Source organism: Emydura macquarii, unplaced genomic scaffold, assembly GCF_026122565.2.
Source record: "Emydura macquarii macquarii isolate MOO-44397 ecotype Brisbane River unplaced genomic scaffold, CSIRO-AGI_Emac_v2 contig_1477, whole genome shotgun sequence".
NCBI classification, from domain to species: domain Eukaryota; kingdom Metazoa; phylum Chordata; order Testudines; family Chelidae; genus Emydura; species Emydura macquarii.
In genome coordinates this window covers 7,482,148-7,509,353 of record NW_027131614.1, presented here as the reverse complement: position 1 = coordinate 7,509,353, position 27,206 = coordinate 7,482,148, and the positions used below count along the sequence as shown (strand labels likewise).

The following is a 27,206-nucleotide window of genomic DNA, read 5'->3' as shown; positions in this document are numbered from 1 at the left end:
GATAGCTAATGAGAGCTGCCCTCCATTTTTATTTATACCCATTACTGGAGACAATTTAACAAGTTCTATGATCAGTTTCATGTGAAAGGTACAGTTTGGAGCTGTGAGAGAAAATTAAATAATTCACCAAAGAACTAGTAGATACCAAAATTTAAATTCAAAAGTGCAGCCTTTCAGGGAATGCCCATTTACTCCAATTTAATGTAGAGAAATGTGAAATAATGAATCAGGGAACAACAAATAGAAAAAGGAAAATACCCTAAATTTCTAGGTGCTATTAAACCTCATGGGGTTCATAAAACTAAACTTTGGAACAAAGGTCAACAGCAATCAGTAAAGCAGTATTAATATCTGAGGTGCTTGAACAGTACAAATGAATATAAATCAGAAAATAAAGATCAATCTATTGTACTCAGACTAGAGAAAATGCAGAACAATGCAGCCAGACTTATAACAGGGGCTAAATAATTTAGTTATTCAGAAAGATTAGAAAAACTATATTTTGTGGAGGAAAGATGAAAAAGGAGAGAGAGGTTGAACATAGATTTGTTGAAGTATTGCAGACAACGGAGGGACCAAAGGAGAATGACTGCATTACTTCTGTACATAAAATTTGCATTGGCTCGTGGAGCAATGGTAGTATTGAGCTAAATATGGATATTGCAAATCTGCATGAGCTAAATGTCATGTTCAAGAACTCTAGCTGAAGAAGTGCTAGGTATTGTATAAATTTAGATGGGTCTTGGTTGCTGGGTTGCTTTTTGTTATAGAGTAGTTATGCCTTGGATAAATTACCAGGGAGAACATTGGAACCACTAACATAATTTATTTAGGTTGTAAGTTCTTTGAGGCAAGTATTGTTCCTTACCATCTGTTTGTGCAGTGTCTAGCACCACGGGACTCTTATCTTGGTTGGGGACTCTAGGTGCAACTGTAATACAAATAATAAAAGAGTCTTTTAAAATAAAGTATATAATCTTTTAGGGGAAAAAACTGACTACCTAGTGACCCAGAGAATTTAGATGGGAGTCCTGGCTTTATTTCTTCCTAACGTGCTCTCTATCCCTGCAATATGTAACAAGTCATATGTAGTGGGGTGCAAAACTTAAAGGCCTTGGAGATTGGAAGTTGATTCAAACTATTCAGATTGTGTTGGTCTCTAAAATTTGGCTAGAAATCTTCTGAAAACTAGTCTCTCTCATGAGATTTCTGTGCTTTCTGCTTTTAAGCCAGCTCATAAATACTGCTAGAAAAGCCTTTTCAGTGGTATTTCTGCTTTCCAGACAGAACCAGGAAGGGCAGAGGGACATGAAAATTAATAATAATGGAGATAAAAAGTTAACCAAACATTTCAGAGACTTCCTAAGGTTAGTTTGAGATTTGGATAAAGGGTCAGAGGGTTTTTCTTTCTTCCAATCTGGCTCACTTATTAGTAGTTATATATTATAACTTTATCTGAAACCGTGAAGTAAAATACTCTAATTTTTTATTCGTACTTCATGTGTTGTATTTCAGGAGATCACTAATGTTCTATCTATATGTATATACTACTCTGTTTATTAGGGTGTAGATTATATTAATATTTCATATTTGGCTTGTGATCCTTTTCCCCCTGCCTTTCAGAATGGCCTCTAGTTGCCAGTGATGCTGTTTGCCCGCAGCAAAGGAGGTTGAATATGGCATGACTTTAACTCCTGACCGTGGAGACTGATAGTCCGCAAGATATTAAGCTCCCGCCAATTTCTATTTTCTCTTTCGAAGATTGCTAACCTCATCTCTCCAGGGTCTGCAATTCCTGCTAGCCTGTAAACCAGTGTGGGTAATATCTGTCTCTAATTTTTAATTACTGGGTCTACATCACAATGAGATAGATCAAGCATTTTGGGGCTTGCTTTTATTTAATTAGTGGACACATGCATTTGTAGTGTTGAAGTACAATTGTGTGGAGCAGATCCTCAGTGCTTTAAAGTTATTTTTCCATTTCCACATTTTATGTATCACTCACTTGCACGGTACGTAATATACAGCAGATCATTGTTGCTAATATCATTCAGTGTTCTTCATATTTTTCAACAAAATTTGTTTTTGTGAAAAAACAAGGATAGTACCTTGTAGAATTGAAGCAGACAGTCTGCTCCTGAATTCTTGCCTCTTCCCTGTGCATACGCCCTGTTATTAATGTATATTATTACTTCAAGTATGTCAGAAAAAGAGACAAACAGTCAGAGGCAGAAATTTCTCCTTAATTCACTGTGCCTAGCCAGCAAAATGTAACACAAAATTATTCAGGGGAAAAATACAATTTTCTGTCATCTCTGCCATACACTGATAACAAAGCTACAGGCTAATATGTTTTGATATTTTTGTCACTCGTTTATCATGTGACCTTTCATGCTATCATTAATACAGCTGAGGGACAGAGCAGATACACTGAAATAAGGGTGTGGAGAAGTCAGATTGCTTCTCTAACAACTAACGGTCAGTCACAGCAATTTATGCTTTTCTTCAGTATAGCAGTGACTGAAGAAGAGAAATTGTTATTAAAATTTGATATTACTGTCTAGGCTCTGCCACCTAGAATTTTCAACTTTTAAGTGATGATGGGAACACTGGGCGAGGGTTAATAAATTTTTCTTTGAATTATGATATTAATATAATACAAGGTGCTTGCTCAGATATTCAAAGAGTGTATATGTGGGAAAAAATCTTATTCGGGACATTTGAACATTAGTCGTAGTCTTGAGTTGTTATATCCAAGCCACATATTTAAATAATATGGACACAGTCACCTTGCATTGGGTCAGTTAAAACTGGTGATTTTTTGGTTTAAAAAAATCCAAGCAACTAATAATGTTTTGCTTTATTCAGCAATATTTGCAGGACATCATAGAAAGTGCAATGTATCTTTTTGTTTTAAATTAATTAAGTTATTTTATGGTAGATGATACCTGGTTGAAATCTGCATGCAGCTTTACACCATTTCTGAACAATGGTCTAGTTTTTTATGTTGCCTATAGAAGCTGGTCTGTTAAAATTCCAATATAAAACTAATTTATATTTGACATTAATGAGTTAAGAAATGTTTTATACAGTACATCATGGCTGAGAGAGAACTTTAAAGTATTCTAGTAAAAGAAAATTACTTCTGAGTACCACCATTATGTAAAAGATGAAAAATCTTTCACTAACCTAAGCTACTTGTTCTGTCAAAATCCTGTGATTTTTAATGTTTATATTAAGAAAGGATTGAAAATTTAATAAAGCCTTTCCCCCCCCCCATTATACAGGGAGATTGTAATTTTACTGCTTGGATGAAATCTCCTTTTTCCTTAGTGCGCATGTCTCTTCCAGGTTCAAGTAAATTATTGTATTTAATGGCAACAGTTTAAAATAATGTAATCATTTAAAATATTAAATACAGTGCAAACTAACTTATTTAAGAATTAAATAATGTTTTTCTTGAGTTCACTCTCTTGGAAATATTTTTTAAAAATGCATTAGAAAATGATCTTTGTATATAATGAAAAAAAAAAGTAAGGGTGAGCTTTTAATAGGAGGATTTTTAAATAGGTCCCAGAGAGAGGCTGTACACTTACAGTGAATTGTTAAATCTTATTTTAATATGCAAAGTGCAGGGTAAAATTTCAGGTTTAAAAACTAAAGTCCTGATCCTGCTAAACGTATACACATCAATGATTTTCTTCACATGAATAGTCCCATTGAGTTAACAAGGACTCCTCATGTGAGTAAAATTACTCATGTAAGTGTTTGCAGGATTGTACCCTATGTGTGTTCTTAAACAAACAAAAAACAAACAAACAAAAAAAGCTAGATAGAGTAGTACTTCTTTGAAATGTTGTTTGTTGATCTTCCAATTAATAAACACATATTGTGTATTGTATAGTACAATGAGTGTGTGTATTCAAATTCACTGTCTGTGTATGTATATATCAAAATAATGATTATATGTATTTTGTTTATGTTGTCTTGGGGTCTTAATGTATGCATCCTAATATTCTTTAAAAACGGGAAAGCTCAGGAGAGTGATATAAACTTTATATTTACAACACCTTACTACAGCTGTCCCTATACTGGACGTAGAGAAATTACGTTCCCAAGAATCTTTTACATTATAAAACTCTAAAACAATGTTCTTATTTTATTAGCATATACCCTAATTATCAAATAGTTACATATATTACTATTTATAATATGTAAACTTGAAAGAATGTTAGCAAGAATATTCCTATACACACAAGCATATAGATTTTGAAGATTGTGCATCATTTGTGCAAAATCATTTATAATTATCGAATAATATGGTACTGTATAACAATCTATAGTACTGTATAACAATAGATACCTATAAAATGCCAGTTATTGCAATTATCAAGTAAAAATATTTGCTTTTATTGGTTTTGATGCTGTTATGGATTAACTTCAATAAAAATACAGTGTATAATATTCATATGTAATATAAATTAACACAATTTAGTGCTTTTATAATAGGTCAAAGAAATAGAATTAGTTGGACTGTTCTTGTCTGCTCTTGTTTTGCTTATTATAGTGTGTTTAAGCAAGGAATTGGCAAGGTGGACTTCCCTTTTACCTTCCTATCAGCAACAGCAGCCCTGACCTGGAGGTGCAGCCCCTATCTAAGGATAAGAAAATATGTGTCTCCATGCTTGCTTAGTCTTGTGCCACTCCTGAACAGATTATTTATCAAGCTGAATTATACTGAATTCCATTATAGGGGAAAGTGAGGGGGTGGGGGATATGGGCTGTGGGAGGTGTGTGCTAGGCTACTATCAACAAAGAATTTGGCTGGATTGAGACTACCCAACTCATTTCAGGCATATTTATAGAACTTTAAGCATGCCATTCTGGAAAGAAAAGTCTGAAGTCTTATTCTCAGACCCATATAGACTCACTACATCCATATTTTTCAGTTAATGTGATTCTAGTTAATTCCTCAAAAATGAAGATGAAGAATGAAAGCGAAAAGTATAAAAAAACTCAAAACACTGTCATTTGAACTGATTTCTTATCTTAATAAACAGAAAGGATGCAACATTTTTCTTTACATTTGAGTAACTATTAAAACATTTCTGTATATTATAAGTACATATGCATGGACTAAATGGTAGGATTTTGTTGATCTTTGTAACTTGGTCCAAGGTGTCTATACATTTGTTAAGTATAAGTACATATTGCTTTAATTTTAGTAGTGATCTGATTATGAAACTATGAAATCAAGTCTTTATTTTCCATTCCAGTAACATAATGTTTAACAAAAACAGTGATTTTAAGCCTGGCATTCATGTTTGCATGTAAATAAAGCAAAAGCCACAAACAAAGCCAGCAATCTCACTTACTTGCCTTCAGTGGTAAAGGATGGAAAGCCTGCCTGCTACCAATCAGCAAGTGGTTGCCATGGTTACAAGGTCAGGAAATATGCCTTTTCCCCAGTTGTCCAAGGCTTGCACATGTCACTTCTGAAACTATGAATTTTATATACAGGTCAGGAGATGCATACCAAAGAAATAAACAGTGAACTGGACCATAATGACAGCTAACGTTCAAACGTCCTTGAATTTTTAAAATTTCTATCCAAACACATTTTGTCATTTTGAATGGGTTGGGGTTTTTTTTTGTATAAAATTGGAGCAATCCTTTCCTGTAATGAAATTTTGCAAAGTAGGTACAAACTATACCTCATTATTATAAGCTGCATCAATAACTTGTTTCAGAAAGATTCTTATGTTCTTTCCCTTTATTTTTTTAAACTCTTTTAAATTACAGCATTGGAATATTATAAGAATATAATTTGATGCAATTTAAGAACTCAGAGTAATAACTACTTTCTGAAAAACAGATTTAATAATGCTGTATTTATCTGTAGACAAGATGGTGGTTAAGCTGTTAATGAAATACAGATGGTCCTGTTTTAAAGTACAAATGCTTCTTTGCTCAGTATGCTAAGCATTTGGGGAGTTTTAGTATAATCTCTAAAGGTTGAAAAATGATATAGTATTTGTAAAATGAGTAAATTGTAAATGAAACCTTGATTGTTTGTGTCGTTGAAGAATTTACCAGGAAAATTAGTCAAAGGCCTCTCTGGGGACTTAGCATTTTGCTACAGATAAGGTAGGTCAAGTAATTTAGTGATGGTTTTTTAGGGGTCTGTATTATTTTTATTTGTATTCTTAGTAGTACATCTTTCTTTCAAAACTCTTTATAATGTAGATTCTGTGTATTAATTTTTTACGAACTATTGTAATTGTTTCTGAACTTTCAACTCAGAACTGTTTCATGGACTTAAGTAATGAAATGTGAAGGAAGGTTTTGAAGTAATGTATAGACAATGTTATATGAAAATGTTAGGTTATGTTGCTTCTCCCTGATTTCTTATTAAACAAATGTTATAGCTGTGTAATTATATATTTTTAGAATAGATTAATTATTTCCTTAGTAACTGCAGAATGTACAGTGGAAATATTGTGTAGCAATTTAATAATGCAATATCCAGCACAGATAGTTCTGGTACTTGTAATGTTTCTATTTTTTCAATCTATGTAACAGGTAAATTACATAAAATAATATGAAATGAATACTTAAAAAAGATTGCTTCCTATTTTGTAAAAAATAAAAAGGGTGTTCTGTACTTTTTATCATGCAATTTTTTTTCTTTGCTACTTGCTATGGATCTCAAATTTCATTCATTGACGTTAAAAGCCTAAAATAGATTGAAATGATCGTAAAACACAAAAGAGAAGATATTGGTACCCTTTCCTTTTGGATTGCAGCTTTTGTTCAAATGAACTTTTTTGGGGGGTGGGATAGTCAGAAAAGATTTGTCTTTACCTTGATAATATAGTTTTTTAGCAGAAAGCAGCATTCAAATGAGAAACTAAGTACATTTCTTTTCAACAGGCAATTTACCCCATGATGAGATATGCTTTCACTTATTTTTCTTTGACATTCTAGCATCTAGCAGCACAGCAGGTATCCAGAGGTTAGGCTTCAAATAAAGGATAACTACATTCTTACATTAATAGATGGCATTGTATGAATATGTCATATTATGGCAGCATTTAGTTCCTTTAATTGTTTTTTCTAAATTATGCATGATAACACAGATTCAGACAAAGTGAGAAAAATATCAGAATCTATTATTTTACCATTGTTGTATTTGTGTATGTTAGCTTTTTAAATAGTAGAAATATTTTTCATACATATGATGCTGCTTGGAATTAAGAAATTGTGGGAGAAATGTTCGCATTTGATAGAACTCTGCAGTAAGCATATTAAATTTACTGTTTACTACTTAAACTGAAAATCATCAATTCCAATATTTTACCTATAGGACTGAAAAGCTATACTAAGCATTCTGCAGTACAAATACTGTCCCACAGAAATACTAAGCACTACAGGTTTTACATGTCAGATTGACAATTACAAATGTATATAGCTTTGAACATTTAAGATTGAGATTAATAATAGTTTTCAATTCGTACATAGTTTTACATGAGTCCATATCATACTGTTTTGTGTACTTTTTCCCTTTGTGACCTTTTTGTATGGCCAAATGAGTCTAGGTTATGTGTCTTCTGGCCTGTGTGCAACCTTGCCCATTAGCCAGTCCCCAAACCTTTGATGTGAACCATCAGCCCTACGATTTCTATGGTTCATTCATTTTTGTGGTTCTCTAACGATCTCTGCCCTAGCTCTGAATCCTGCCTTTATTGTAGACAGAGCTGACAACAGGCAGCCTTGTCTTTCATTTCCTTGATGTACTTTGTACTGCAGCATGGCTTTTGTTAGTATTGATGCAAACATTACCATAAACCACCACCTAGGGACTGGAAACAATTGACTAACTGTTTTCACATCCAATACACTTAAGTTGATCAGACACAAAGTTTAAGTACAGTTCGCTATAACAGCACCAATGCTGTGTGGTCTCAGCCTCTATAGACTGAAAAATAAAGGTCAGTGTAATGTGGATGCTTATGTCAAGACAAACTGCCATGAAATTTATTCAAGAGGTGAATATTGGACCAAGAACTCATTCTTTCAGTTGTTCAACAGGAGAAATGCCAATTTTGATTTCTAGAATATTTAAAATGTTTTTCTCTTTATCTAATTTAAAAGCCCATTCTTAGCAAGAAAAAAAAATAAAGAGCTTATAAAGAGAAAGCAACCATTTCATGAGCAAGTTCAGATTCTGATGAGATGTGCATTTCAAATTGGCTAATGTTAAAATTTCTCAGTTAAATTCTAAGCAGCAGGCTAACAATCAGTGAACTCATTATAACTGAATATTCCATAGCATATGGAAGAATTTCAAAGTTAGCTGTATTGTACATGCAAAACTGTTTCTGACCCTTTTTTGTGTAAGGAGCAGTGGCAGGGTCATTTGCTTTTTGAGCCTTGTTAGATCCTGGATTCAAGCCTTTGTAAAAAGGGCTATTCAGATTCAGTTTCCGTATGATGCTTCAAAGATGTCAGTTGCATCTTTGAAGTTTCTTCCTAAATTAAGCAGTTGAGAATTTGAGAAAATGAAACAAAAAGATTGAGAAAATGAAGTAGATTCAAGGTTCTGTACATACCTCAAATCTCATACAATGCTTCATATTAAGTGTACAGTAATATGATTATTAATTTCCTGAATTGCTCTTTAAAAATATTAACATGATGGAATGAAGCCTAGTATTTAGAAGCAGAAAATAAATACCTTCAACAGCATCCAAAGATTTAGATCTTGATTTGAGGGTGGGGAAAGCCAGGGGAGTCAGAAAAGCAAGTATTAGCATTTCAGTTATTTCAGAGTTTCTATGCAGTCATTCCTTAACTGAAGGCTAATTCAACAGTAGTTGTTCTAAATGAGAACAAGTTTCCCAGAGTTATGTTGTGTGTTGCATTAACACACAATTTACTGCAAAAGGAAAATAATTACTTTACGGTGGATCTCTTTTATAATTGATGTTTACAGTTCTTATATGTTTGCTATTATATGTGTCACATTGCATTAATGTTTATCTGCAAATGAATTATTAATATTTATTGAAAAAAATTTTGGAATATGTTTTTAAATGCTGATATTTCTTCTTTTGATGAGTAGGCTCGGTAGGGCAGGAACCCTATCTTTCTTCTTGTCCTTTCTTCTTTGTTCTTGTGAAGTATCATGGATAAAGATAATAATAATGTGCTGTGTTTGACTTTGTGTTCATATTTCAATTGTTCCATTCATATAATAGTTGGTCAGACCAGCTGGGGAATAGCCAACTTCTTGGGGCCTGAGGCAATGGAGTGGGGGAAAGTGCTCATGCCCAAAGATGCTGGAACCTTTCCCGTCCCAGTGCCATTCTTTCTCTATCAAAGTGGTGAGATCTTGAGGAAGAGGTGAAGGGTTTTCTGCCTCCCATTGGCCAGTCAAAGAGGACTTGGGGTAGAGGAAGGGAGATTGACTGTTTGTGCCTGATTTATGAACTTCTCCTTCAGCTGGTGACCATATTGCCATTATAGCTGCACCAGCCTTTCTCCCTGTGCTTCCAGGATGCTGTGGGTCTAACCAGATCACCTGTTTTGGAACAAGGAAACTTTATTTTTGTTTGAATATTGGCAAGTTATCTGGAAAGGGGAGGGATTTGCCTTCCTCGTGTCATCCTGGAGGCCCAGTTTTTGGCTAAAGCGGGTGAGAATGGGAATTTTAATGTCTAGAAGTAGTGTTAAAATGTTCACTTTATTATAAGTTTTGGTCAGTACCCAGTGCAGATAAAGGCTGAAAGGGCTAACACCCAGAGATAAATCTGAGTAGGAGACCCACGATATAGCTGGTGACCTTTTAGCAAGGAGAAGGGCACACCATAAGTCACCACAGCCTGAGGAACCCCTCTCAGAGGTACCCTTATCATCCCTCCTCACAGAGGAAGGAAGAAATGATTTAGAGATGGACTGAATCCTAGGGGCTAGTCTGAAGAGGGCCAACCATGATTTACTGTTTATATGATCTGATGCCATTTAACCCCACACTTGACCCAACTTAATATTTTAAGAGTAGAGGGAAGGAATGAAATGCTGTCCAGCTCCACCACTCTACCCACTCAATTGTTAATACAGTTTCAGCTTGCTACTTCAAAATCTGTTTGCATTTCATTCACCTGTGTGTCCTTATGAAAATATCTTTGCCTTCCAGGCTTCCACTGCACATTGTATAAATGGCGGGGGAAAAAGAATAACATGAATACATGTAAAAACAAACTTCATAGTATGATACCTAAATAAAATACTTAGCTAGTAGAATGTTCAGTCTCTATACCTGTGAATATTATAATTTACATCTAAGAATATTGTTAACTTAATTCTTAAACGGTTAATTCTATAAATCAATATTCGGCCCAAGTCTGCAGTTCCTACTGAGGCAAAACTCCTATTGATGTCAATTCTGACAAGTTTGTTCAATATTTCAATAGTTACAGTATATACTGGAATAATTTTATAACTTGAAAAACATCTGTAATAATTGACTGTGAATCATGAACAGGCAGCTTGTCCAAGTTCAATTCATGCAACAAAGATGCTGGAGAGCCAAAGTGATTTAAGTCCTGAGTTCAATGTGTCATACCCTTCCTGACATCACTTTATTTTTTAACCATCATCCAATGGACCGTATAAGATATATAGAGGTTGATGGCTTTGGCTGTTGAATTTATGTGCAGAATCTCTTGCTGAATTGTCCCATAATTGGGTTCTTAAAATAGATTTTCTGAGATAAGTGCAATTGTAGTTGTGTATTGTAGCCAAGTTCAAATTTTTGTGTAATATGAACCACCAACAGGAATTTATAGGGAATAGGATAATGGCCAGTGATTAATAATGATCATATAGATTTAATGTCATAATTAGACTGGCAAGAATGACTAATAGGCCAAGGAGGAAATGGAATTCTATGAAATTTCATTAATACTAGAAATAAGCCTTGTATCAGATCACATAATAAGTTGTTCATAGTTAGAAATGTTGCAACATCGTTCTTTAATTTATTTCAGACTTTGAATAAAGATGAACTTTTCTAGTTAAACTTTGCAACAGATATTTAATATATGATTTAGGAGTGATTTTATGATTAGAATGATTCACTGGCTGGTTAGAAGATTTCTACATGTAATTCAATACCTGACATAGTGTAATTAAGTGCTAATCTGTACATATCCTTTAGATTTTCTCCTTCTAAAATGTAGTTATAAGATTTGATACAAATTGTATTTTCCTTACTTCTGTATGTGTTTCAACAGTACTGCTGACTTAAGAACTTACTGTTCAAATAAAATAAAAATGTTGAGTATTTTACTAAAACTGGTCTTTCATGTACTTTAATATAATGTAGTTTTATTAAATATTTATATTTTCTGTGAAAATAGTAGATGATCATTTCTGTTTAAATACATTAGTCAAAGACGTAACAAAATAGGACTGATGTATACAAGACAGATACTAAGGTGTTATATATTAGGTATTCAAATGGATAAGGATTGAAATATCCATTCTAACCATGACTCCTAACAAAGTACTTGAAGTAGCATGCCAGAAAAAATGTATCTAGTGTGTTTGGTACCCGTTAAAAGTAGCCAACGAATGGTAGTTTGTTTAATGGGTTTAGTGTCATCTCATCTGCATTCAGTACCACTGCCACTGAGTGAAACAGGAGAAAAATACACAGAAATATGTGAAGAGGAGGAGTTAAAAGAACAGAGAAAAGGGGGAAAAGGCATTCTAAGTGTGAAGAGGACTTGGCCTCTCTCAGGAATACTCCCCTCAACACACTTTGTGTCAAGCAACTAGCACTGGTGAAGTTCTCTAGTTCTTTAGATAAATACAGCACAGAGACACATTCACAAACTCTATAGCAGTGTGTGATTGATGTATATGAGAATGTTTTTGTGTGTGATTGATATACATACTATTAAAAGGTGAAGCACTCAACACCAGCTCCACTAGGCAGGGTGCCTCTATCTGTAATAGTGCCATCAACAATTCTGAAGCTACATGTTGAGTGTACACAGGATAGTGGGCTAGACTGTTAGAGCACAGAATTTTTCCAGAACTGGCCACAGTTGATTTCATGGTAAATATACTCTCTTATATCAGCTATAGCCCTTTAATCAGGAGGATATTCATCCACTGACATGCTCCTGGCAAATGCAAATTAAGTTTGCTTTAGTGGTCCTACCCTCCATCTGAAATAATTAGAAAAGAACAAAGGGCTTAGTTCATACAAGAATTAAAGGTTGCTATTTTGCTTTTCACAGTGCTCCAGAAAAAAATCTCAAATAAATATTCAGTATATTTTACATGATATTAATCTCAAAGCACTCATTAATAGGGCTTGATTATCTCCTTCATACACATACAAAAATACGCGAAGAAAAAGAATCCTGGAAACTTCACACTTTGCTTCACTTCATGCACATCCTCCCTTGAAAGGGGAGGAATTCCATTTCTTTGCAAGAGGAAGGGATGCATGTAGGGTATACACAATCTGGAAACCCCATGAAACTCAGTCTTCATCCCTGGGGATCTTAAGACAGCCATATAGGGAGCTTTCCCTACCATGTGGCAACATCATCTTCCCTTGACAGCATGTTTTTTGTCTTCAGGCCTTCATACAGTCCTCCCTCAAAGTAACATTAAAAGGTGCAGGTGTTGCTTAGATCTCTTGTGTGAATTTTCTATTGGGATGCATGCCATAGAGAGGGCTGCTTTCTGGCTCCCACTTTTCATCCACCATGCTCCTGAAGTAAGGCCTGATTCTCAAAGCACAGAGCATACAATGTGACTGTGAGAGAAAAAATATGCTACAGAGCCAGTGCTTTCCCTTTCCATCTCTGACCCATTTCTGCTTGCTTTAGCTCCCCTCTCTCATAGCTTGTTCAGGTGAGCATCAGACTTGTAATATGAAGATTCCAAGCGTGGAATCTGGGGAGACAAAGTGACTTAAGACAGAAGAAGATAATGACATGGCCTTCAGCATTTTGTTGCAAGGATCACCTGGCTCCATTCCTTTTTACCTTAAGCCTGTGATATGCTCCATGTGACCTGGCTACCCTGTAAGTCAATCCCATAACTGAAGCAACAGGCAGCAGCCCACCCATTAAGGGCTTATCTACATGGTGTAGAGATGCACACTATGGGGTGTGATTTCTAAAACACACTAACATGTTGCTCATTAATTGGTCTGTGTCGACTCAGCTGGTGTATGTTAAATGTTCCCTAGTGTGCTTTAAAATAGCGCTGTTTGAAACAGTACTACGTTAAAGTGCACTAAAGAACCTTTAGTGTGCATCAGCAGGGTCTACATGGGCCAGTTCATGCACAACATGCCAGCATGCTTTAGTAATCACACCCTCCATAGTGTGCATTAGTGCTTCATATGTAGACAAGCCCTAAGAATTGCTTTTGGTAGAGAGTCTGTGCTTGGCAGACTGCATTGACTGCCTGTTGATTTTCAGGTGGAATTTAAGGTATAGTTTTGGCCTATAAAGCCCCAAATGGCTTGGGAACAGTCTACATGAAAGACTATCTCTATCCCTCCTACAATACCTGCAGTCAGTGGAGATACTTGATCTGGGGTCTCATAGATTTAAGAGAGGGAGCTGGCTATAGAGTGTGCTCCATGAAGGGTCCTCAGTTCATGAACTTACTGGCAACCTTCGTCCAAAATAGTCTGGTTCTGTTGAGTTTCAAGGTACTCGGCAAGGCTTATCTATTTACTTTTGGAGAAAGAAAGGAGGAGCTCAAAGGGGTCTGAAATGTGTATTGGGGTGTGGCGTCTGAGAGCACTTTCGTTCTGGATTGAGTTTTGTTGGGAAGAGGCTGTGGGTGGGATAAGATTAGCAACTGGATTGTCGGTTTGTCTTGTAGTTTGTGTCAAAGGTATTTACAGTTCTATATCAGGCATCTTTTTATGTAATTATTGTCACGCTGTCTGGAATGGATCAAAAGCATGAGAGATCAAAACCAACCTCATGGCAGTCCGTTGAGAACCAGGGCAAAAATCCCAAACTAGCTGTGAGTTCTGTACTTCAATTTCACCCGCCAATTATCAAGTGTATACAGCCTATAACACCCTTAACTGTAACAGCCTTAACATGGAGTCACAGACAGTCCTTTTGGGTACTCTCTATCTTGCTACCCAGGTAAGCGTTCTTTTGTGGTAGATGGTCTCTTACTCCAAAAATCACAACAATATTCAGGTTATTCCCAGTCCCAAAGGACAAGTCACTTACCCTAGATCAATTGCATTGTAGATTTTACACCAAAGACAACGCTTGTAGCCAATCCTATAATAAACTAACCACAGATTTATTAACTAAGAAAAAGAAATGAGAATTATTTACGAGGGTAAAGCAGATAAACATACACACACAAATGAGGTACAATCTTAGATAAAAACAGATGTTAGAAACTTCTATAATAAGCAAGTTCTATATGTCCTTGAGGGCTAACCCAAGCCAAACACTGGGGATCTTTTTCTTGTGCTTAGAAATCCTTGCCCCTGAAAGTATAAGTGGTACAAAAATACAGTTTATTCTTGTCGGGGATTTGTATTCCCTTCTCCCAGAGTTCAGGCTGATGGGATGAGTCCACATACACAATCTTCTTTCTGGGTGTGCGGGGAGCAATTAACAAAGTCTTTTGTCCTCTGATGTTCCACCATGGTTTGTCTGGGATCTATTGGCCTTCTTTTGTTGGGCAGGAGACAACATCTCCTGTGGCAAACTAGTATTTCAGACCTGGTAATACTTCTGTCCTGACGGGTGATTTACAGTTGCAGAGCAAACACATTCACAGCTACAGAGCAAACACTTAAATATTACCTTATAACATGGGATATAGATGTTATAGGTGAGATTAATGCATGCAGCAATTTACAAGCATTTCATGAAGTCTAAACTCTAAACACATTTTTATAAATCTAATACGTATTTTAACAACATTAACACACATCAGCTAGGGTGGTTTCCAGCTATGTGTTTGTCAGTATTCTGTTGAGGGTAAGGGACCTTGGCATGAGCTGGCCCCTGGTCTGCCAGCATCACACTTAAAAAACAAACAAAAAACAAATACCCTAAACAAATATATAGAGCTACAAATTTGTCCTGATCACATTTCAGTACAAAGTTATATGACAAAAAGACACTACCCAGGGCTTGATAAATCCGCTTGATCAGGGCTTGTGGAAATTTAAAGTGGGCTCAGTGGTGCTGTAAAACCACTGGGTTCTTCTCTGCAGTGTTGGATGGCAGAAAGCAGAATTACCCAGGCAGAAAGTGGTGAGGCACAAAATGGCCTTTTAACTAAAATGGAGAGGAGAGGCAATGGAGCAAAGCAGTTAGTGCTGCTGCTTGTTTAAGGCACATGAAGGGAAGATCTATTAGAGGTGCAGCTTCTTTAGGAAGATGTGCAGGGGCGAGAAGCAGTATACCTCAGTAGTTAGGCCTTTCCCTGACAGGCAGACGAGCATTTAACAAAGAGGTGGTATAACTTGGGATGGGAGGACATGCGTGTTTGTGAATGCGAATGGGGCCTTGAAGACCGGATGGCGCTGTGAGCAGATGTGTGGGAGAAAAGGAGAGATTGAGTGGATACAATATAAAAGAAATAGTGGGCTGAATTAGAGAACACAGGGTAAAAAGAACAAGTGAAAATGGGGATAAAAAAAACAACCCACTGAATATATCATCTGTTTTATTCCTTCGTACTTCAGGGTCACAGCCCTCAGGTAAAAGTTGTATGGTGATACAGGTCTTTTACACTCTGACAAGCAGGTTTAGTGCTTGGGTTAGTCAGTGTCGGGTAAATTTTCTAAGTCATGTCATGATGAAGCTATCTGATTTCTCAAAAGCGTTAGGTAGAATGCTAACTTTAGAATCTATTTTGTAGGCCCAATTCTATGGACTTTACTGAGGCAAAACATTAAAGTCCTGGTCTGACAAACATTTGCGCATATGACGTACTTGCATTAATTTTGATTGGACTATTCATGTGCATAATGTTAAGCATGAGCATTGCAGGATCAGGGCCTATTTTGTGGGAATTTTACTTAAAGAAGAATAGCATGTTAGATCTTAATTCAATGGTCAAATTCCCATCTCCATCCAATTCTTTAATATTATGGTAATGTATTTAAAAGCTAAACAAAGCTTAAAAAAATAGGCCCAACATAAAATAACACACTTGCTAGTATTTCACCTTCAAATTAAACAGTAGAACAATAACTGTGGGTCTTCTGTTCATTCCACAGCCACCTTTAGGATTGTGCAAATTATCAATCATTTGGAGTTCTCCATTTTCACCAATAGGTGGCACTAGCAATTCTCCCATTTTCTTCAGTTCAAATAATTTGTAGTTCTAAATTTTAAATAATCACAATGCTAGCCATTTCTCCAGCCATTACAGCATTGACATTTGTTTCTGCTACTTTAAATGTATCCTGTTATATGTAATGAAAATGTATTCGTTAGCTCCAATGGTGCCGCGTAGATGTCACTTACTCTTATTTTTTAAGGGGAAACAAAAAGTTGAAGGTCACATTTCTGTCTGAAAATTTTGTGTCTCCTACACTTTCAAGTAACCCTAAGATTGGAAGAAGTTAACAAGAAAAATATTCTCCATACTTTCAGTTTTTGTATCCTCTGTTCCACTGTTTCCCCTAATTGTTTTATTTAGTTAGCTTCTGTTTTGAATAAAATGATCTTTGTATGCAGGAGAAGAAACATTTAGGTCATTGCTACCTTAAGAGTAGGTAGTTAGAAATAGTTCTCTGTTAGAAATTGGAGTTAAATTTTAAGAACATTTTAAAAAATAGAGACTGCATCGAATCTTTAATTTTGTGATACAGCTTGTACTGTCATCTTCATTTTGCCATATGCTAAACTGAAGTGTATGTGGTCCAATATCTATAGCCCTGTCCTACCTTCTTCACTCTCATCCATGTTGATATTCATCATTATATCAGTGTTCATTTTATTTCAAAGCATTTTTTTCAGGTGTCCTTTTTTTTTTTTTTTTGTTGCATTTTCCTGTTAATGTTCAGCACAATATTCTGATTAAAAACCAAAGGTAATACATGTGATGTAAAATTTCTATCCCTCTGGATTATTGTTTCCTCAGTGTTATATTTGAATGTGGTTTCTGTGTTCTTAATCATACTATTTGTGTTTTTGTCATGTTGCCATCTTAATGATCAGAATTTTCCTCAGGCAGTTGACAATACTGTCTAGTTTTTTTTCTTGCATTTTAGTCAGTTGCCAGCACTAGCCTTATAGAACAATGTTCATATGAATATGAGGCTTGACACAGATACTGTAGTTGCATCTTCATTTCTAACTGATTTAATTTCTAGTCTATATTTTATCAAGTTTTTTCAGTGCACCCATTAAATTGCTTTTACTCAGGAAAGTTAGAAATTAATTTTTATGTGCATAAGGCCAAATCCTGTAGTCCTTATCTAGTCAAAACTTACTTCATTGGAAATTTTATTTAAGCAAAAATTCAAAGATCTGGCTCACAACAACAATGGTATATTAAAATATATTCTCTTAAAAAGAAGAGAACTCCATCAGAAACAATCCAATAGCATTTTTCAGTAAAATGAACTACTATGAAAGTGATATATTGTTGTGGTTATTGCAGCATTGTAATATCCTTGGACTGATGTATGGTGGCAGTTAAAATGATGTCAAAACAGGAAATGTACAGTACCAGAAAATATCTAGACAAAATATGCACAGAGCTTTTTTATGATTGTTTGGTTTGGCTTTGGTTTATGAGCTTTTTTCATTACCCTGTTTTACTGGTGTCTCTTGAAACTCTCTACAGCAGTTCTCATGAATTTGTGACCAGTTATACAAAAAAGTGCCATGCAAAACTACAATAACACCCCTGCCTGGTTTGATTACCAACCTGAAAATCTGGCCAGGTTTACCAAATTTTGACCAAGTTTTGAAATCTTCAGTTAATCCCTGGTTTGAAGGGGGAGAGGTGGAGGAACCATATGAAACTCGATGGATTGTGTCCAGTTTATCCTGAAACTAGACAAAAAGTGGCTGTTCACACAGACTGAAAAAAGAGCAACTCAAAAGAGGAGAAACATGAACTTTCACAAACTGAAATTGCAGACTTCTGAACAACTTTACATATGAAGGTTAGAGTAGTCAAGTGAAGACTCAACTGCTGCTTACCTCAGATACTCCAGAGTCTATGAGATGTTTCTGCTTTTTAGATAGAACTTTGTAGATTTCTCTTCTGCCTCTGAGGATCAACTCTGAAACTGGTTGCTTAACATCAGGATTATTTATACCTGGTGCAGATTCAACTGGTGTAAAACACTATCACTACGATGGGCTTCACACTGCAGTATGTAAGATACCACAGTGAACTCTAGGTAAATGTTAAGTCTGTAATCGGTACCTCTATAGCTGGATCAACTAATGATAAATTCACCAAATTAAAGGTATTTAATCCCTGAACCACTTGCCTGCCTTCTATTTATAAAGATCTTTTTGTATGAGTAATTTTGCTTTTGCCACCCCTAATGACTCCAGTAAGGCACAGACCTGAAACTGAATGTAAAGGTCTCTTGTTGCAACTATTTTACTTAAATACAAATTATCCTGGTGTCTTAGTCCCAGTGGTCCTACTTAACTCCATTAAAGTTCCACCATCAGTCTGAGATCTAAGTGGTGTCAAAGGGATATTAGTAGTCCTTTTACTTCAACTTCCAAAACAGATTTCCTCCCAAAAGAGACTGGGCTCACCATAGAAAGTGCCTCATATCTGAGTTGGATCTTAAGTCCTGTTCCCCACTTCCTACACTTCATCCTCATGGCAATACCCAAACCTGCTCCCAAGTGTTGGACTGCTACCCAATCTAGTTACAAAATAATGACCTAAGGCAAAAAACCTGACTATTTGAACCCCATTAAATGCACTAGATAAAAACCAGAAATAACAATAAAAATACCCTCTGCTGGGTGAATACACTGTAAAGAAAAAATTTCTTCATGTCTCCAAATACTGCAATCAGCGACTCCTTGGGCACAGCTGTGAGGATTAGAAGTTCTGAAAGTTAAGTGTACCCCATTGCCTGAGCCACAAGCCTGAGTTTTAACTTCCATAGGGAGAGAATACAACAAGACACTCACAGCTGAAAGGCAGCAACACAGATGGCCTGTTGAACCAGCCAGCCTGGGGACACTGATCATGTTTGAAATCTCACTCATCAACTTGAAATTGTTCCAGGGTTGCCCACGCCAGCCCAGCTAATCAGAAAGCCGGGCAGTTACCCTGGCTCCATCATGTCTGGTTTTATCACACATCAGTGTGAGAAATATTTGTGACTAACTGAAATCTCCATCATGCTCATTGGTGCCTACAAGATGGAGCACAATAAGCAATATCCCTGGCCAGACTTAGGGATCTCTCTGCCATGCCTTTAATAGAAGATTAAGTAAAGTTCATCAGAAAAAAAACTCTTATAATATTTTTCTAATACTTTAATTTGTATGTTGATTGCTTTGCTGGCCTCTTTTAAAGGTAAACATGGGGATTTTCATGGTTTCATCTTCATGCATCTATCTGAAGGATGAATTTGGCACTGGAGTTTTTATATTTATTGCTTCGGGAGATAAAGGACAGCTGGCAGATGTTTCTATTATTTTAGGTTAGCTTTGTTAAAATCCTCTAGAATTGATTTGATTCTTGCCATTTCCAACAACTTTTTAATGGGTTCTGAAGCTAATCAAAACATTTATCAAGGAGAAAAATATAAGTGTGCCTTAAATCTATTATAAAGTTGAGGGGAGAGCATGTAGAAAGATGTCTTGAAAAATTGTGATAAATACCATTTTTGTACAAATCAAGAACTTTAAAACCCACAAATTCTTGAAATAACAACTTCTAGTGTAATTAAATGTTAAAACAGAATGGAACTCTGGCATTGAAAGGCGACTGGATAATGTTTCATCTGCAAAGAATGCTTCATGAAACTTTGGATTCAGCTACATCGTTTAGTAGATGTTTGTAAAAAGCAGGAGATCAGAGTTCAAATATTGGATTCAGTCCTCAGCTTCAAACTCGAGGTAGTGGGAATTGTGGCTTTAAGCCACTTTTCCACACCCGTGATCTTGTACTGATTGGGAACTGAAACTGTATGTAACTTAGAGCAACCTCAGGACCAAGGAACAGGGCTTTTAAATGAGCCACGGGACAGACACTTTCCATGGGATTTATTCCATGAGCTAAGAGGTGTCTATATCAAGATATTTTCTTGTATAACCAGTCTAAACTTTCCAGCTTTTAATATCATCCTATTACTTCTGTTTAAATTATATTCTTTCATTATGCTAAATAATTATTCTCCCTGTTGGGTGTTTACTCCTTACAAATACTTGTAGACTATTATTTTGTCCTCTTAGTCATGATTACAGCTGGACAAATACCTCAAAAACAATTGTGTAAATATTTGTGATGTTTTTAAAGGAGTTCTGTATCCAGATTATTTCTGAGTCATCATTAGCTTCATCCCCTTCGTCATTTAATATAACGAAGCTACTTTCTCCCTAGCACTTCTCCCTGCCACCTCTTTCCTCCAACCCCCCGCTTTCCATATGTATTAAAGCCATCTTTAGTCTTCTCAGCCCCTGTGGCTAACGTGAACTCATTCTCCTATTTTTCTGCACTTTCTCGCATGCCTTAACTTACTGTATAATTTTGGTTGCTTTCTCTCTTTTCCATGTAGAAAACATGGGGCTTTTTAACCTGAAACCTTTGAGCAGCCCCTCAGGTAGCCACATGTTCCTTGTAGCATCATTTTTCAGAGGAAGTGGATCCTAATTATGATGTCTTAAATAACCACTCATGTATGTACAAACACAATTTGCTTGTACAGTCACAGTAACTGTGCCAAAAATGTGCATTTCTGTGCACGCAAGAGGGCTCCTTTTCCTTGAAAATATAACCATTACACTGTAAAACCTTTTTTAGCAATATTTATATTTGCTTCTGTCATTGGAATGACATGATATGATTAACTTGACCCTGACTATTACATGATTATAAATTCTTAGAATTCAAATGTAATGTGAAATTATATAAACAGGCTTGGGGCTTTTTTGAGTTTGTGTGCTTGCACAGAGTGAACAGCAAGCCTCAGGTGAGGTGGCTTGATACAGCTTATAGGAGGTAAGAAGGAAGCCTCTCCACATTCAGAAATGCAAAGAATTTTTTAGATTGGTTTTAAACAGAATTAAATATGAAGTGTCTGTGTATGTGTGTGTGTTTGTGTATAGAAGATGGGGGTGATGAAGCATGCCTCTAGCTGTACTGTATTATGTTAGTTTGTTTGCTTTGTGGGGACTCAACAACCTCATCATTTTGTTTCTTGATTCTAGAACACTACCTATTTCCACCCTAAAGCAAAATCTAGCTACAGTCTAATAGTTTCAGCTCTAAAATGTATTATGTCATGCTCTGCAGTGAGGATCACATCAAGTGCCACTCTCCACAGTGAAGAGAGCAGTAAAACACAAGCTCCTGGGGCTTATCTTTTCTCCCCAAAAATATTGAATTTCTATCTGTGGCCCACAGCCCTTGCTTTCAAATCCTGCAGATGCCTCTGGCAGCAAATTCCAGTAGGAGGAATATAGTCTAGGCAGAGGCTTAGCAAAGTACTAAGAACCCGTTCCTCTTTGGCAGGGAGCCATCATTCCCAACAGGGTAAAGAGAATTAAAGGGTCCCTAAACTGCTCCTCTTTAAATGTTGAAGGATTGTGTGGCTTGGTCAAACTGACACTGGATCATTGGGGGTTTTTTCACCTTAAGTGGATCAATGTCCTGGGAGATATTTGCAGTCTTTATATGCCTAATGGCAGTGCATTGCTGTTAGACCATTGCATTAGCACCACTTTCACACAAATGGCAGCTGGCAAGAAATAGATTTCTAGCTTTCTCAAAGGGTACCGGACATTATGCTGATTGCTTTATATGAGGTATTTGTATCCTGGATTAAGTCTTCATTAAAAATGTTAACTGCAGGAACATCTATTTCGAAGCACTTTGATACACAGCACCATCTATCCACTTTAACTGCCCCCACAATCCACACACTCAGTAACCCAGTCACTGACTTTTATCCAAAAATTAAAGGGGTATGACTTGAACATACTGGACCAGATTCTCAGCCCTCCTACAACCCTTCTGAACTGCTCTATTCTACACCATCCTCTCTCCTGACCCCCAGCAAAAGTGACACGGCGAGGGTGCTGATGTGCTTTGCTGATCTCCAGTGTTTGGAACAGCTCCTTGGAGGCATACGGCACAAGTCAGAGCAGCCCTGAGGCCAGTCAAATCGACCTGGGGACAAACCTATTCCCTTCCGGCTCCAACTCTGGGGACCACAAATGTGGTGCAAAGCCATCCTTCCTGTGCCCCAACCTTCCTTCTGGTCCAGCTCTGAGCACAGTTTGGCCAGATCAGAGAATCTGGGCTTGCTGCTTTAACCTAGTCGAAAAGTATAATTTCTCCCAATCACATTCAGTCAAGTAAATGAACCTTGGATTTATTTTAAAATATAATTGCTTCTCAGTTCACAGAATATTGAGAATCAGGGTTAAAATTATTTTATTAACAAACAGAAGGAAGTTTTCTTCTTATATAAACAGTACTGAAGGGATTTGTTCTAATTTTAACAGTGCTTTATATTTACTCATTTTATGCCCTAGTTTTATTTAAACAATGCCATAGGACTAATTCAATGTTGTAGATGGACTTTTTGTGCTGCTCTGGTAGTGCAAAGGGGCTGTAAAGCTGGTGTGTCGAGCCACATGGACTTTTTCCTGGCTTATGGGAATCTCCTGGGTGAGAAAGAGGTAACGTCACAGCCCCTGGCATACAGAGCAGAAATTTCCCTTGGAATGTAATGACTAGAAGTGGGTATGACTCAGGTTTATATCTCATCCAAAGATCTCCTAGTCTAATAGGTCATGAAGAAGGGTTGCAGCAAATATTCTTGTGTTCTCTGAAATCAAGCGTTTATGATACTGGGATTTTTAAAGGTTGTCTCAATGGAGGTGCCTTTCCAGCTTGCTTTCAAACAAGCAAGTCTGCATATTGTATAGAGTTAACACAGGCCAACCCGCCCCCACCACTCCCGCCTCGGTGGGTTTGGATTTATTAATAAGGAAATGTAACAATCGGATAACGTAAGTCAGCTTCTTTCCAGGGTTGGCTACTCCTAGGTTTTCTCTCTTAAGACTGTTCAGCTCAGACCCTAGAGCCTGTCTCACTAGAATGCTATTTTCACCTTGCTATTATCTTAGTAAGGCAATAATTCCCCTGCTTTAGTGAATCAGCAGTACCCATTTAACCCTTTAGCAGCAGGATCAAGACCTTCTAACCTTATGGTGTATTTCAGGCAAACATCAGGCCTGCTAAGGTGTCTGAAACATTGTTTTGTTTTGTTTTTAATGCATACTAATGGCCAGAATCTGCCATCCTTTTTTGTGTTAAATAGTACCTTACTCTGTATGTAACTCAACTGAAATCAAATGCAGCACTTGTGGAGCAAGTTACTAATCAATGTGAGCACTGGAAGAAACAAGGCCTAAAGGTTTAAAAATTAGAGTAAGTGATGTCTTCTATAACCAGTTATTCAAGTTTATAAGATAGTGTATGATGAGTCAATATGTTTTCTACATGCATTTGAGGTAAGAGATTTGCATGGATTTGAAGGCTGATCAGCTGGCACCTGTGGTTGGGTTTGGTTGTGTTTTGTAACATATTTTGTGTAACATGACTCCCATCAGATGAGCTGGCAAAAATGTTCTGTGAATGGATGGGGGGGGATGCTTTCCTCTCTGAGTTCAGTTGTGTTGTATTTTACGAGAGAAAATTATTTCTCTTCAGCCACATGTTTTCATACAGACTGCTGTAATTTCAAGTATTTTTTATTTATGCATTATTTATTTTATTTATGCACACACATAAGATACAAACTGCAGAGGGGAACAAGAATCAGATTTGGATAATGCTGAGGTTTGAATAATAGAGCAGAGACACCCACCCACCCCCAGACAGGAGTGCAAGAAGGAGGTGGTGATTGAACCCCCAGCTATGGGGGAGACCATCTTGCTGCTGAATGGCTCCTGTGTCAGTACAGGGAGCCCTCTGCAGCCTTTTGTCACGGGAGTGAGTGAACGAGATAGAGAAGAGACCAGAAAGAGGATGAGTCCCCGGCTGCAGGGGAAGCCACCCCACTGCTGAATGGCTGAATGACCCTGCCCTCTTGATTATCCAAACTCCGGGTTACCGAATAAAATCCATGTCCCCCATGTGATCTGGATAAGTGGGAGTCTACTGTGGTTCTGTATTGCTAAGCTCAGTAAAAAGAAAGTTTTAAAAGAATTTTGACAGTATTGATGCTATTTCTGGTTTTGTTTAAAAGTTAGAGGGATTTACACGGCAAAGGGAAGGAAGGGGATGTCATAACTTCTGTACTAAGTGAAAGGTTTAGTTTGTATAAATCACAGACTGTATTCATCATGCTGACGTCAAATTATAAACATTGTGTTTCACCAATCTCATAATATTTAAGAATCTGCTTCGATAATGCTAATTTTTTCAGCTGGTTGTTTTTTTTATCTCATCTCTTCTCTCTTCGCTTTGAATCATTAAGTTGCAGGACCCTCAGTGCTGTTAGTTCCTTTGCTGCTTTTCCACCCTTTCATTCTTGTCTAACTTGAGCAGAGTACACTGAAGAAGCCCAACCTTTCATTACAGAGATCCAGTACAGTTATTCCTCTTCTGCTTTTTCTGTTTTCAACTCCTGATGATGTTGTCATCGTCTGTAGAGTTTTGATGAACAAATTTGTACCATTTATAGATTCTGGACTCATAGCCAGCTATTTTCATGCCTTCGGTGCTATTTAAATATATTGTTCCTCTTTGATTGCAGGGCGGCTTCCTCTCAATTGCACCTATAGCTGTGAGGCTCATGGACCTAGCCACAAGAAAATGGTGTTTTCAGTTTCCATTTAACAGCCCTATAAAATGGAAACAGTGGAAGTTTTTGGTTCCTTCATCTTAGTTATCGTATATGCTATCTATTGATTTTGGATTTCAAAGGAGAGTTTCACATTGGGACTGATTACTGGATATGGTCCTCATAAAGTGATTCTGGAGGGTTCGTTGAATATATCTTTCCTTCTTTTATTTGATAAGTGGCTGTGAAAATGTGTAGTAACAATAACTTCTGCAAAGAAAAAAACAAATAGACAAATAGGAATAAATATTCAGCAGGCTATATGGACAATAGCTGTTCAGGTCTCTGTATTGTTAATATAAAAGTCTACCTAGCTCATTGTGCAGTGCTCTGAAAACGTACCTCATTAAGTTAGAGGTTTGTCTGCTGCTCTTCTTCTGACTGTCTCTAAAAGGTCTTTCATTGAAAGTTCTCAAAGAATTAAAGTTCTCAAAAAATAGAAGGGTTCACAATATCTCCTCCTCAAATTAAGTCCTTCATAATACAATGAAGACATAATGCAAGGTTACTGGTACAATAAAGCTTTTCAGTTACCTTGAACTACGCACCAACACTCCATTTCTAATAAATTAGATAGAAACATGTTTTAAATTATGTTTGTAACACAAACTGATCAAAACAAAAGATGCAAAGTTTAGCATGACATGCTGTCTTTCAGTTAGACTGGTGTGGCTGCACATCAAGTTCTGAGGGACAAAAACATGAGTAAAGAACAAAGTATGGTGTCAATTGTAACCTTGAAGCTTATGCAGGCACAAGCTGTGTCCATAACATTGTACCTGTAAAAAGAATAGCTGGAGAAAATCTGAATACCTGCCTGTTTTCACCTGCAGTCAAGTAGTTGCAGGTATTAATCCTGCCATTCTCAAAGATGAGCAGATATTTGACCTGCACGAACAAACCTTTTCCAAATGAGTCACAACCTCAAATGTTATTTCAAGGTGCATATTTGTATTTAATGTCACACTTTTTGAAATGGAAGTTTCAGACAAACACTATGTCACTAATTGGTTTTGTAGTTAATGTTTTTAAATGAATAATTTGTATAAACTATTGCAGACCAGATTGTTTTCATCATTCGTGCCATTTTTTTTAAAATCACAGATAAGCACATCATTTCTGAAGAAAAAAAATCGTAGCTCCTTATCTCAGTTTTTGTCCATTCCCTAATATTGAACCCAAATCCAAACTAAACTGTGAAGGAATTTAAGCATGTCCTGTACATTGTAAAGTAGTTGGAGTAGAAAGTATGCCCAATGGAGAGACCACTTTGCCATGTCTCAGAAAATTAAATAGAGGGAGAAGTAGGTTGATCAGCTAACTAGAAAAGTTACCTAAAGAGGTGCTGTGGCGGAAAGAGCTTTCTGGCCAGTCCAGTGAAGAAGTTACTTGTTGCCAGGTTGGGACAGAACAAGCTACTTTCCAAACCCCCAAGCCATGAAGAGGGAGAGCACATGTTGGGAAAGGAAGATTATAAGGAGAGGGAGAGAGCTTAATATAGTAAAAGCCTTCCCCAAAAGTTTGTTTTTGATCAGAGAGGAGGGATAGTCCAGTCGCTATATTGCTATCTGGCACTCAGGCAACAGAAAGGCCAACAACAGAAGAGGCCTGGAAACAGACAGGATCCCAGGTGTAGTCTCTTCAGACCAGTGTTTAAATATACTGACAGCAGACTTTGCCTGCCCATAATCAAAATGAATTTTCTAGATAAAGGTTTTCCAGAGTTTTTAATCTAGCACCTTTCATTAGCATTGTATTCATGCAGGGTGAGGTTTGCCAAAGGGCCGTTAGCTAGCTCCTAACACAGTGAAAAGCTAGCTCCTGAAAAGCTAGCTCCTAACACACTGAAACTGTAGCAATTCCATTGTATAAAGCTTTTTCAGTTGTGTAAAAGTCACACAGGAGCGCTTCATTCAACCAGAGCTGAACTCTGCTCCGGTGCCATGCATTTCAGCACAGAATGAATGACATTACAGCAGAGATGTGGCTACTGCATCTACTGTTAAATGCATCTACTGGCATGGACCTATTTAAGACATTTTTTCAATACCCATCACTATAGTATCTGTAGTGAGTTTGCAGAGGTTGTGGGCACTATTCTTGG

General features: G+C 36.7%; 1 long non-coding RNA gene across 1 annotated transcript in view; it reads left to right on the top strand.

The window, feature by feature from the left end:
- LOC137156807 (uncharacterized) overlaps window positions 1–25,140 on the top strand; it is a 268,742-nt gene extending 243,602 nt beyond the window's left edge. Inside the window, exon 4 of the long non-coding RNA XR_010920908.1 lies at window positions 25,016–25,140. This is a non-coding gene — a long non-coding RNA (uncharacterized lncRNA). The remainder of the gene's footprint in view (window positions 1–25,015) is intronic.
- The last annotated feature ends 2,066 nt before the right edge of the window (window positions 25,141–27,206 follow it).